The sequence below is a fragment of the Tachypleus tridentatus genome, chromosome 10, assembly GCF_004210375.1.
Source record: "Tachypleus tridentatus isolate NWPU-2018 chromosome 10, ASM421037v1, whole genome shotgun sequence".
NCBI lineage: Eukaryota > Metazoa > Arthropoda > Merostomata > Xiphosura > Limulidae > Tachypleus > Tachypleus tridentatus.
Genome location: NC_134834.1, coordinates 79,753,684 through 79,768,087, shown reverse-complemented (window position 1 = coordinate 79,768,087; position 14,404 = coordinate 79,753,684). Strand labels below are relative to the sequence as shown.

At 31.9% G+C, this 14,404-nt stretch overlaps 1 long non-coding RNA gene across 3 annotated transcripts; it reads right to left on the bottom strand.

Moving 5' to 3' along the window:
• Positions 1-1,727: 1,727 nt before the first annotated feature.
• On the bottom strand, positions 1,728-11,240 carry LOC143228132 (uncharacterized). 3 transcript variants are annotated; one of them, XR_013015209.1, is made up of 5 exons: positions 11,070-11,240; positions 3,972-4,028; positions 2,733-2,859; positions 2,356-2,440; positions 1,728-2,150 (listed from the first exon to the last, which is right to left on the bottom strand). It is a non-coding gene; the product is annotated as an uncharacterized LOC143228132 (long non-coding RNA). The 3 variants fall into 3 exon arrangements; XR_013015210.1 differs by lacking the exon at positions 11,070-11,240 and adding an exon at positions 10,402-10,676; XR_013015211.1 differs by lacking the exon at positions 3,972-4,028 and having other exon boundaries at positions 1,729-2,150.
• Between the last annotated feature and the right edge of the window lie 3,164 nt (positions 11,241-14,404).

Below are 14,404 nucleotides of genomic sequence, written 5' to 3'. Positions count from 1 at the left end.
GATCAGATCATTGTTTTCATATTGTTTTTTATTTCACAGAGAGTACTTTTGTAAAGACTTCTTATAATACTAAAATAAATTTAAACTTAACTGTGTCTACAATATCCAAAGTGCTCTTATTCAAAAGAATAAGAATTACTCACATTAGTTTTGTTGCTGAAAATCACGAAGTGAAAAATTAATTATACGGATTTTCAAACGATACCCAAAACTTCAGCATTTTTTAATAGTTCATTATTCTTCTTCAGGAAAATAAAGAAAAATATTTTAAGTCTCTTTTGAAAATCATTACAACTTTTGTACATGATCCTGTGTACTAACTTCTTAATCAGAAATTAATTAAAAGATTATGGATTTCACTGATGAGAGAGGACAAAATGTGTCCAGAACAGAGAAAAATTATACATATAATAGTCTTTAATTATAAGGTCAATAAAGTAAACAGTATGAAGTTTTGTGTTCGATTTTCCTATTGTGAAAACTGTTGACGTTTGCATTATATGCATGTAAAAGAAGTTATGTCAACTAACAGTAAACAAAGTATTATGATTATTACTTAGAACAACATAAAATCATTGCTTATACTCTATGATATCTGTTATTTGTCTAAGTATATATTTCTAGTGTTATCTCATTTTACCAATACACTTGCAATAAATACCCTCAAAACAAATTGTCAATTAAGCATATACAATACAGGATAATGATCCATATGGATGCACCAAGAAAATATAATACTATGGAATAAATAATTTTAAGTACCAGAATTTAGATTAACCCTACTTTAAATGCAAACAATAGTTCTGTGACAAATCATGAGATGAAGTTTACTAATTTATGGAAACTAGGTTTGGTAAATAATTCCTATATACAAGTCAGTACACTCTTATTGTTCTGAAATGTTTAATGAAAACTAAAACCTGTGTGATAATGTTTCTATACATATATTTATATGTTTATGTAAACATTCTTAGCCAACAAATTCAATTATTTAACCAACACTTATTGTTCTATGTGATAAATAATTGGGATAAATAAGACAAAGTTTACTAATGTATGGGAACTAGTTTAATGAGATATATATATTCATATGCATCAACAAGTAGAATTGAAAAGTCTGAGTAAATAACATTAGCAACCATTTTTACTCATCCACCAGGCAAAATAAAACATAAAAAACTAAACCAATTCCATTAAATACAAGTGGTTAAAAATATGCCATAAAGTTTGACACCATTTATGTTAAAACTCATATGAGTTATACAAGAGAAGTCACAAAATGTTTAGAGCATTGATTTAGACATCACTTTTGCATCAGCAACAATATCTTTATGTTTGTAGGGCAGTTCTTTCAAACTGAAATACTTCTGGTAGTAATACAAACAGAACATCTGAATGAATTTCAAATAGATCTGTCAACATATTCTGAAACTGATGCCTCCTTGACTATACACACTAAAACATGCAAAGCAAAATGTACATAAATGAGAACATGTTAGTTACTTTAAAAATGTTTTTAAAATGGAAAAAGTGGTTCTAAGACAAAAAATTGGGCCTGGAACATTGTTTGCATAAAATTTGATAAATATAAGTAAATGTACTTGACCATGTAGTGCAATATAAACAATATGCTATATGCTTAATAAAACACATTTATTTTGCATACTTCTTATAGATTGTACTGTGTGGTATTTTATGATTCATAGAATTCTTACCAAGAATTTATAATCAATACAGATATGTTGTTTATTACTGAAACAAAATACAAGGTCTTCAAACTACCCATTTGTTTTCAATTATTCAGCATTCTAAAGAAAATAAAAGACAGTCTTAAATAAACAAAACAAAAGGTAATGATTACAATCTTATAGCTACATGATTCAGTATCTCCAGTAAGTTCTGACAAATCTGTAGCATATCACAATTTTACTCAACTGTCATACCTCTAATGGTTACCTTCACAATAATTATTCAGCCGACTCAGAACTAGCACGAACGATGAAATCCAATTGTCTAATTAAAACTAAGAATTACGATGGCTGTTGAATGGTGCTGACACAATGTGATTTCTGCCCAGTGCTCTGAATGTCAAAGTGAAGAAGTTCAACCAAGTGCAGGTAAACGATGGGGGTAACTATGACTTTCTTAATCTATTCATGTAGAAAACAAGTGGTATCATTGACCTTGATATAAAATTGGGTGATCTTATTTATTGATAGCTAAATGCCTTGTCATCTAATTAGTGATGCACATTACTCAATTAATTTCTATCAGCTATAAGTAAACATTTATGCCACTATAAGAATACCATAATAAAACTACACTCATTAATCCCTTATCCAAGTCTAGGCTTACCTGGGAAAGAAAACCATAGCCATCAAGCAATTCTTTTCTTTTATAAGATACAGAAAACAATCATGCAACAGCAGTTCTTTGAGGCCTGTCAAAAGGAAAAGCCACAATAATACAGCATTAATATTTATTAAACAATATATATTTAAAAAACTGTTAGATTAATTGGTCTTATGAATATTGTTTCTGATGGACAAAAAAATTTAAATCATATATATCATATTTAAACCACTGAACTGCTCTCTGTAAGAATCTTCAAATAAATATAAAGAACAGGTTTAAAAAGATTGAGTAAATAATATTAATAACCATTTGTATTCACACATCAGACAAAATTACGTTTAGATATACAGAAATCTAATCAAATTTAATAAACCTACCTCTGTTTATCTGATACCAACTGCCCATGAATAATCCAAAGGTAACAATACATGAGGGTAATTTTCTGATTCTTGAAGAGCAAATTTGACTACAAGAGGAAGCCCTGATTCTATGATTAAAATTAGCCTGTAATAATTAGAAAAAAGCAGTGGACAACAGTAGGTTATTGATATAACTGACAATTCACCAAAAATAACTACAGAAGAAATTTATCTTCTAATGTAAATTTTACATTTACACATGAAATGCTTAACTGAGAATACTTAGTGCAAAGTACTTCATGGCAACTGCTTGAAATATCGTCCAGTAACATTTTTAATGAGATTAAATTTATTTTGTAGTTTATTACATGTAAAAATTAATTAAACCATAATTATGAACAAGTTTCTTTACTCTAAAGTTAATTGTTCATGCCCCAAATCTGAAGTCCTCCAAAACTAAAACCAACGATTAAGGTAACCAAGGGTTTCACATATTCCATACTGTTTACTTATAAAACTTCATCTAAAAATATATATATAGATAGATACATATCAATATATCTTCTAATAATATTCATTACTTAGACATCACAAAAAATCTTTATTAAGCTATTTACGTTAATGTTTCTACATAATACATAAATCAGTAGCATTCACCATAAATTAAAAGGTTTTATTAAGTTTATCCAAACATACGTTTTTTAAATGAAGCATATTTCTTGATACAAACTAAAAAAGTACACAATATATGTTAAAAAATATGCAAGTACAAAGTTTAAAAACCTAATACAATGCTGCATAATTCCATGTGATCATTATAAATATGCATCAATAATTCAGTTTGAAATATAAAGTGAGTTTAGCTATAAAGAGTATATAATTTCGACTTTTAAAGATAAATGATCATAAGTTGTATTGTAATAACATAAAAGAGAAGAAAAATTCGTCTTGTCAAATTGTGTTAAAGTACCATATTCTGTGTGGAAATTGATAAAAAAGAGAATTATTTAATGCTCTTAATACAACAGTGATAACCAGCAGCATGATGAACATTTGTATAAATGTTTGACTTCTTTTTACATATTACATTAAAACAAGTGGATGATGTGTTCTTTGCTTATTGTTGAAATTTATCACCAACAAGTCCCAGACACCTACTTGTCTTATGGAATACCCCACCTCAACAGAGCTTATTGCCACCAGGAAAATTTTTGATTGGTTCAATAGTAGCTAGTGCAGATTTGGAAATAAACATACCTGATGAGACAACACCAGCCACTGAATAAGATCCCAGTGAAAATGGTAACAGGATCCCTGAAAAAGAAAACAGAAAAGAGATGAAGCCATTCACCTCTTTTATAAATAAGACAGGAGGTAGATAATAGCCATAGGAGTAACAGAAAATCTTCTGAGGAGGCAACTGCCAAATTATATAAATAATGAAATATAAACAAAAAGGTAATCCCATATACCAGCCTGTACATCCTTCTTTAGCAGGCAACACAAATGAGCTGCCAGGAACATCAAAATATGCTGAATTTGGTTAGATAAGACCCAAAGAAGTCTCCATTCTGCCAATGAAAGCTCAGAATAATAAACATTATGCTGCAATTGCTAACTCAAACTGCCAAAGTGAAAGAGGATATGTCACGTGACACATTAGGATTCCAATAAACCCCAAAACCCTTCAGTGTCCACAACAGAATGTCAAAGACTCAGAATCAGTCATAAAAGGTGATCCAGATCCAAATGTTCATAAAATGGGAAATGAAGAGAAGACAAATAGGAGAGAAAACTTTACACCCTTCTCTCACTGCTGAAGTTTTGGAAGAACGAACCTACTAGAATACAACAGAACATAAGTGGAATGGTAAAGAGTCCTATGAATATGAATCTCAAATGAAGACTCATTCTGGCTGAGAGCATCTATGCTATTCTTCTCTGAAGAATGAGGCACAGACCACAATTAAAGAAAAAGAATGAATGTATTGACTCTCAGAAAGAAGATAATCTTCTTAACAGGATATTTCTTTTGCTTATGATGGCACAAAGGTTAATGCTATGAGCAGTAATAATGTATAGCACCAGTAGAGCCATGAGTGGAATAAAGATGATGACTTAAGTAGGTAGCAGAAATATTATGTCTTGCTTCTGCAATGGAAACTTCTCAGGAAAGCAGCCTAAACACAAAGTATGAAAAAAGTATTTCCGACACAATAGCCCCATTTTATCCATATATATACAATGACTAGGGATTTATAATTAAACCAAATTAGCAAACACCATGAAAACCTCACTAAGACACCTAGTATGGGCTCAAAAATACAGAGACAATGATAAAGGAGTATCAAAGCACAATAGTAAAAAAAAAAAAATGATTTAATTCTGGTGAAAACAGAAACATTGAATGAGATATCCAATGCCATATAAAAATATGCAAACAAAGGTGGGAAATGTACCTGCTACAACAACACCCTTTCATGGAGCTCCAGCATCCAGAGGCATATGTGACTTGCGAGATTCATATTTGTCTTGATGTACATACATATACATGCTGATATATATATTAAACAATCTCACAACCCCAAATACTCCAAGACGTGTGAACAGGTGTTGGGAGACAGAGTGATACTTGTGTCAACTAGTATAAATACAGAGATAAAATAACATGCATGTAATATAACTGAATGAATAAATGTAAATACAGTCTCTAGACACAAAAGATAGGATTGTATCTAGTTAATGTATCTTTCTTGTTCGCCATCATTTCTTTGGAAGTGAATATTATTTATAATCCCACACATCCTGTAGATGGGTAGCCACAGATTTGTCAGAAGGTACAAAAACACAAACAAAACATATTCTATTAAGCCTGCAGAAAGAAAAATCTAGGAACAGATGGAGTCCTGAAACCAAAAACATGGTGATGTGATGAAGTGCAAGTAGCAAAATATTATGCAGATTTACCCTTTCTACCTGCTTGAAGGCAACAGAGACCAGGAGAAAAAGACTTTGCCAAATAGCAAATATGATGAGATGTAATATAATAAAAAACAAGGTGTTTAAAGAGTTTGTTGTTAAGTACAAACCTACACAATGAATCATCAAACCCTCTAAGTTATGAATACAAAAACCTGGGTATTAGTGGTATAAGCCCTAAGACACTACTGAACCAATGAGAGCAAAACAAGATGGATAAACTGCACAAATAAATTCATTGATCTAAATGTAGCAAGATCTATGAAACGTAATTATCATAATATATAAACAAACATTTATGATCTTTTGTAAAAGTAGAAAAAACAAAAGCAGAAATAACCAGTGGTTTTTGTCCCACAGCCCATCATAGGTAGTAAAGTTTGACCCAAATATAATTGTATAAATACAAAAAAATCTTTTTTATAAAAAAAAGGAAGAGAAAAACATCAAGAGAAAAATGCCTGAAGACTTCTACCCTGAAGTTAATTACAAAAGAAAATCAAGTGAAGATGTTGTAATGATACAAAGGAAGAAGCCAAGCAGCTGAAGACCACACACAACTCTCACTTACAACCATATCTTGAAAAAAACTAGAAAAAAAAAGCTAAGAGAAGAAGCCTGCTACACTAACAAAATGAAGGTAGAAACAGCAAATGACATTTTAGAAAATACAACAGAAGAAATGGAATATGATTTCTGTGAGATAGAGGAAACCATTGTGAAGTACACCAGACCAGAAAAGAACTTGTATATGGGATCAACTGATCTTGGTCAATACCTGAAAAATAAAATAACTGGAAAGTAGGCATACCTTTCCAACAGGACAAAAACATCCACCAATAGAAACGTGGATATGGAAACCAATAAATCATTAGAATATGATACACAGCCATTACAAAAACACCAAGCAGAGTACATCCAAACTATTGGCACAATCCACAAAATATCAGCTCAGGGAAAGATATGATGCAAATGAAGCCAGAAGAAAACACAGCAAACAAATAATATGAAAGTCCCACCAAGGCTGGTTTGTGTTTTTTCTTATAACAAAACCACATCAGACTATCTGCTGTGTCCACTGAAGGGAAGTGTCTGTGAGTAAAAAAATTTAACAGTTGGGTAACAAGGAAGAAATCCTAAACATGCTTGTGGAACAACCCATATCTCTCACCATATAATTGTAAGAATGCAATATCTATCATTAAAAAAGTAATCATAATTTTAAAATCACAGAGCATATGATAAGAAGATCATGAAGTATGCACACACAAAATTTGTGGGATTGTAAATCCAAAAATGGGTGAAAAGTCCAAGAGAGAGTGTTAATACAATATATCAGATGGCCTGCATACTATGTAGCCAAAAGCTGAGCCTGCACTTGGGAAAAATCCAACCCAGAGCAGATGCAAACTAGGAGGGCAGTTCAGTGTGAAGTAGTCACTCAGCAAGAATTACTAAATTATCCACACAGGGATGACATTTGATTACAAGTGTGATTACACATGTGAAAGCATAGAGTGCCTAATCCAGGCCAAAAGGGAGGGTTATAAATGGACAAATCACTCCATTGTGATAAACGAAACTAAGAGAATCAATACACTACAGTCAGATGGAATGGTAGACATCTTGCCAAGAAAAACTGGTGTTTTTAGGTATAACTAAGATCTTTCTAGACCAAGGAGCTGCTAGATACTATCTAGGAGCCAGTGACTTATCAGGGGCACAAAACAACTCATTCAGTAATAATGTGCCATCCTGCTGAACTTATGCAAGAGAGTTATGTTAATATGGTTTTTGGCACTCCTACACACCAATTGAGAACCAGTGCCCATTATGTTGTCAGCATTTTAGCTGCCAGATAATTAAAAGGTTGTAAATGAATATTTATACCTGATGTTTCAGTAAAATTATGATGATGTGAAACAGATAATTCTATTGAACTTCAGGAGCTATACACTGAAACATTTCATGCAAATAACTGTTTGGACTAATGTGACTCTTAAACAGCCAATACAATGCTTGATGCAGAGCTCAGGTGGTCCAGCATTAAATGCTGTGGAATAAATGATGGAAGAGCAATATGCGACTTGGGAATAGTTTTTACTGAGTCGTGTTGATATTTTGCTTCAAGGCAGAATCAAGCACAGAGATCTTGAGAACTTGGTGCTTGTATAGATGAGATGAAATACTTTGCATCAGAGTTGTTTTGTAACTATGCAATGATATGACTATTCACTCTTCAGCTGCGATAGTTATTAGTAACATCAATGAGGCAGAAATGATCAAAACTTGCTACGTAACTAATGTTGCTACAGTTGCACCACAACCAAGAATAAAATACAGCAATCGCAATATATAAGATTACTGACTGTTCTACTAACAACCTAGATAAAAAAATAGTAGTAATATAAATTTAGTAAACTGCTTATGGACTTTAACAATATCATTGTAGAGCCAAATGGTTGAGTGAATTGAACACATTATAAACATTTAGGGTTCTTTACTCAGATGTGTGACTGTAGTCAAACATCCAAGAGAAGCATCATAAATGTTGTTAATGCTAAAATGTTGAAAAATAGTAAAATCAACCTTAAGATTGTGATCAGAGCTCTAAAGTAATAGTTTTAAAGAAGAAAGACAAAGATGTCAAGGTTTTTTGTGGACTTCAGGAACATAAACTGTACTGATACACACTTATGATTTTCTTTGCACGAGTGGTTCGATGTGTTACAAAGTGCCAGTTAGTTCAAAACATTAGCTACTGGAAAAATGAGCTTGAAAATGAAAACACATCTAGGAAGGTTTTCAGAACACAAGAACCTTTGTATTAAGTTTATGTCCTGCATATAGCCCATGGGTCTAATAGGAAAATATGGATGGAATTCTCTTGTTTAGCCATACATTTAAATATACTGCTGAAAAAAACCTGAAAATGGTGTTTCAAGAGACAAAAAAAGGCACATTTAAAATTAAAACTAAAAAAGTGTTCTGGTAGATGTTTTTCGCTCATCCATGAGATTGACTCCAATGATAGAGAAGTTATTACAATGTTTTCACATTTGCTAGAAGTTGTAAATGTGAGAGGAGTTGAATAATTGGAAGTCTAGATAGCTATAAGCTGAAAGATTTGCAACAATAGATATATGGTTTAAGGATAACAAGGAACCTGTTAGTCCATCTAGATCATCATATCCACAATATAGTCAAAGATGCAAATAAAGATCAAACTGGAATAAAATACATGATAATTTATTGGAAAATGTCATAAAATTTTATGAAACATGAGGTTTTTACATTACTTTGTGTGAGCTATTATTTAACAATTAAAGGCTACGAGTTTTGAGAATGCCCCAAAATTAATTGAAAACACAACAAATAAGTAATTAATGTATCACTAAGAAAATTTTAGTTAAAAAAAATTAAAATGAAAAACTTGAAATTAATTTTATTTAGTAAATGAGTAAATAAAGAGAGAATCCATAAATGCAAAACATACTTAAAAAGTCACTATGAACAACAACAAACACGTTATGGATAACTAAAGGGTAGCTGGGCACTTAGATTATTTAAATAGTAAATGTCATCACTCCTTCTGCTTTGGTTTGTTTTGAATTTTGTGCACAGCTAAACAAGGGCTATCTGTGCTAGCCGTTCCTAATTTAGCAGTGTAAGGCTAGAGGGAAGGCAGCTAGTCTTCATCACCCATTGCCAACTCTTGGGCTACTCTTTTTACCAACGAATAATGGGATTGACCATAACATTATAATGCCCCCATAGCTGAAAGGGTGAGCATGTTTGATGTGAAGAGGATTCAAACCCCCAACTCTCAGATTACAAGTCGAGTGCCTTAACTACCTTGTCATGCTGGGCCAAAATCACTAATTAATGAGGAGTACAAACATGTTCAAAACAATATCTACAGTATCAAAAATAAACATATTACAGTTTTATAAGACTTTGGTGTACATTCTGTTGAATGATAAAAGTGGTACATAAATTAATTTGGTTTCCTAAACTACATAATACACCATAGAAAAACAATTTTATTGTCACACAAAAGCTGTCATTTAGGTTTATCAATTCTGATAGGTTTTCTTGACATAGCCAAACAAATCTATCCACTAGTTTGCTTTTGATAACAGTCTAAATATATATATATATCTTTCACTAAAAAAAGCACAATATCTGGATTTATACATCAGCAATCAATCACTGCAGTTTAAAATCTTAAACACTGAAGATATAAATTTTCCATTCTCAAAAGAGAAGATTCTAAACAATTTATATGGCATTGTATAACTTCTCATACCTTATTACATGCAATATCATTTAATTAACAATACAGGACTTCTTTCTCGAAAACTTGCATGTATTTATTCACAAAGTTCCTTTACTGCACTTTAATTAAACAAAATTCATCCAGTATTACGAGAATTTCAACAATGTTCTTTCTACAGATTATAGATTTAGAATGTTTACAGAATAACACATTTATATTTGAATAATTTTCATGGGTACCCAAAGAAAGGGGTGAATATACCCCCTTTACATTTGACCAACAAACTGCACATATCATGATGTAAACTTTATATCATAGCTATACTAAATATTTTTAATATTTTTTTATTAAAACTGTAAATTTGTGTTTGCATTTAGACACACATATTATTTTACTCTCTTCACTCACACCGAAAAACTTTTCCCCTACCTACATAGTTTGCCCTCTTTTTATCAATATTTTTGTGTTCCCGTCGGTAGAAACGTTGCATCATTATGACTGGCTCACAAACAAGAAATGATTAGTAATCACTCTTATAAGTATTCGGTACCATAATATTTTCACTGCAAGGTTTAGCATTACCATTAATTTATTCAGCGAAAATTTTATGTTACTGTTATGGAAACAAAGTGTTTGTAAAAAGTCCAGTGCAATTTTAAAAACAAATCCCCATGTTAAAAATAAAAACTTGCACACTGCTAAAATTATTCACCATGTTTGGCAGGGTAAGCATTTATATTCGCATAATATGAATAGTTTGCTTCGTAGGCCCATTTAGCACGATACATTACAAATATCATAGATTAAAATTTACAGAATTTTGTCATGTTTACAATATTTTCATTTGTTATAATATAATGGTAAAACATAATTTTTATAATATAAATATTCGATGGTGTTTATATATATATGTGTGTGTGTCAATATATTGGGTTGATTTCATTTATTTCGCTGTTTAAGCTATACAGAAGACAGATACATACAAGCCCATAACTCATGAGGATACTAATGTTTTCAAATCAGTTAGTAAGGTAAATACCGGTAGTTTTAAATGTTACTTATGTTACAGATACTTCACCTAATGTTTGTACATTTACGAGCGTATACAGGAAAGATCTTATCTATGTGACTCCCGCTGGGAGAGCAGTTAGTCGAGGGATCTTCAACGCTAAAATCAGGAGTTGGATTCCCCAAGGCGGACGCAGCAGGTATCCTGATGTAGCTTTGCTATAAGAAAAAAAAACACAAACACGTTGATGTATGTAAAAAAAAAAAAAAAAAAGTCAATCTTTGTGCTTCACATTTTAGGAATTTTTGTAAGTTTTAATAGAAAGTGATGAATTAATTCTATCCTAGACAGCCGTTTATGAATTAAAGGTAACAAATATAATAGTTAAAGATATCTCTACAGCAAAATCTGGAACCTGAATGTAACATATCAGCAAACTGATTGATACAAATACGATGTGTCATTTCTTCCAAGACTGCATTGTTTGTGTATACAAGTACTGCTGACAATACATTATGGTGGATGTCGGCATCTTTCTCTTAACAATCTTTTTTGAAGTCTCGTATTCATTTGGTATCATTATACAGTGTATTCCGGTAGAAGAAGAAGCCAATAAAATCCAAGGAAGAAAGAAAAATAAGAGAATTAAAACAAAGAAAACGGTTTCGTACAAGGTCTTCGCGAAAGAGTTCTCGGCGTAATCCGATATTTGTTTGTTTTGGAATTTCCCAGAAAGCTACTCGAGGGCTATCTGTGCTAGCCGTCCCTAATTTAGCAGTGTAAGACTAGAGGGAAGGCAGCTAGTCATCACCACCCACCGCCAACTTTTGGGCTACTCTTTTATCAACGAATAGTGGGATTGACCGTTACATTATACACCCCCACGGCTGGGAGGGCGAGCATGCTTCGCGCGACGTGGGCGCGAACCCGCGACCCTCGGATTACGAGTCGCACGCCTTACGCGCTCGGCCATGCCAGGCCATAATCCGATACATGAAGAGAACAACAATATGAATTGCAGGGAAATCGCAGCTAGAAGAAGCTAAAAAAAAAATAAAAAAATCTGTTATCTTCATAATTTTGACCGAACGTTTATTCTGGAAGAGCTAAAGCCTATAATTGATTTACTATTATAAATTTATTTTAATAGCGATGTTTATTTCAGTTAAATATATATTTAAAAATGCGCATAAATTGTTATGTTAAATGTGTATTGTAAAATTTCCGCTTATCCACTAAATTTATAGAATATTCTCGAGGGTAAGAATTAACAATATATATTTTGCGAAAACATTAGCGTACCCTCAAGTATTGTTACCAACTACAATTTCGAGAAACTCGCCTAAGTTAATAAATCGACATGGTATATATTGTTGATTTGCTACAATTAGTGTGCTATAATCCTCAGAAACTATAACTGTGATAGACGTTACTGATTGGGAAACTAAAGATATCTGACCAGGAACGTTGGTATAGTTCAAACATTACAAACCATTTAACGTCAGCTGATTACCATCGGACGTTAGTATTTTTACAAAAATGAGAGATAGCTCCAGCAGTGAAAAACACGTGTCATCAAAGAGATAGAAGCTACCCGTTAAATAAACTCTACCGATATCAACTCAAAATCAATTCGCTCATTGTGAACCGTCGATAAAATATTTATTTCCAGATCAGATGGAATACTCAATATTGTTTGTATATACAACTTTAATGTATAAATCATTATTTGTAATAACTGTTATTATAAGTTGCATTATTGTTTGTATATAAAATATATTTCTGTCAATCCCCACTATTCGTTGGTAAAAGAGTAGCTCAAGAGTTGGCGGTGGGTGGTGATGACTAGCTGCCTTCCCTCTTGTTTTACACTGCTAAATTAGGGACGGCTAGCACAGATAGCCCTCGAGTAGCTTTGTGCGAAATTCAAAAACAAACAAAAACAATATAATAAATTGGGGGCCCATCTAAAATAAATTATAATACGTAACATAATAAATTGTGGACTTGCGTCTGAAATTTGAATCATACACAGAATTCGATCTAAATTAAAATTATATCTTAATTAAATTTATATTTATCAGTACCAACAAAAATTGATCATGTCGAAGTTTTCTTAAATTACCCTTCCTTGAACAACTAAAAAAAACACAAGCAAGTTGCTCAAAATTGCCATAATTTTAGAATTAGAAATTAAGAAATCAATGAGAAAAAATGGAATAAAAAGTATATTATCAAAGTAAAAATTGATGATGATTTGTTGTCTGAGGAAATATTACAAGAATACTCTAGTGTCTCCAATAACTATTCAGTGTTGAGTGCTTAGCCCTCGAGTAGCTTTGTGCGAAATTCCAAAACAAAACACACTCTAAAACCAACAAGAAACGAGTAAGAACAATTATACTATATCTTTAAGTTGAAACAAAATTTTTTAATACGCTGTTGCCCTATGCTCCATAACTTTGTGAGCTTAAAGCTTCGACTTCATAGTCTTAACTACAAAATTATTGCTAACCTTGCTGAGACAACAGCCTTAACCCTTTAAGTTTTACCATTAATGTCACTTCACTTGGCCTAAACCAACAAAATTTTAGAGGAATTTAATATTTATTTAATATAATAATAAATAAGGAAATTATTTAGGAAGATTTTTCCTTACCAAATTTTGTTTAAGTACCTTTAACTGCTGTGATATTTTTAAGAATTAATAGCAGAAACAGTTAAATACACTAAAAGTTAACCAAATAATTTTGAACGTCAGTCTCCTGTATTATTTACTCACACGTTTTCTTAGTCTAATAAAAATAAACGCCTCCCGCTGGTACAACGGTAAGACTACAGATTTTCAACGCCTCAATCAGCGGTCTCAGTCCTCTGAGGGGAACAACCCACGAATTTAATTAATTCGACATAATGTATATGGGCTTATTGTTTATTTAGAATAAAAATTAATTCAGCATCTTTGTTTTCGGCCGTAACTAGAATCACACTTTTAATTTAAATGAGAACCATCTCAATAGTGTTACTGAAGAAAAGAATTTGGAAAAAAAAGTGCTCTGTTTGCTAGTGGTAAATGTAATAGTTCCAAGTTTCACTGTGTCGGTATTTGGGTATTGATGTTAAATACCCAGGAGGGTCAGGTACATTTGACCTCTTCCTCCCTCCCGAACGATTATAGCGTCTGTCTTTAGGGTTTTTTGTGGTTTTTTTTTATAGCTTTGGGCCAGAGAAAAGTATAACATCATACTCAGGCCCTTTTCAGGGCACAGTCCATGCATGGACGAACAAGAAGTTTTTTTTTGTTTTTTTTCCTTTTATTATTTATCTTGTGTTTTTTTTTCTTCATTTTTTATTTTTTAAATTTTTTTGTATTTTCATATATATATTTTTTTTGTATTTTTCTCCTTTTTCTTCATAGAGAGA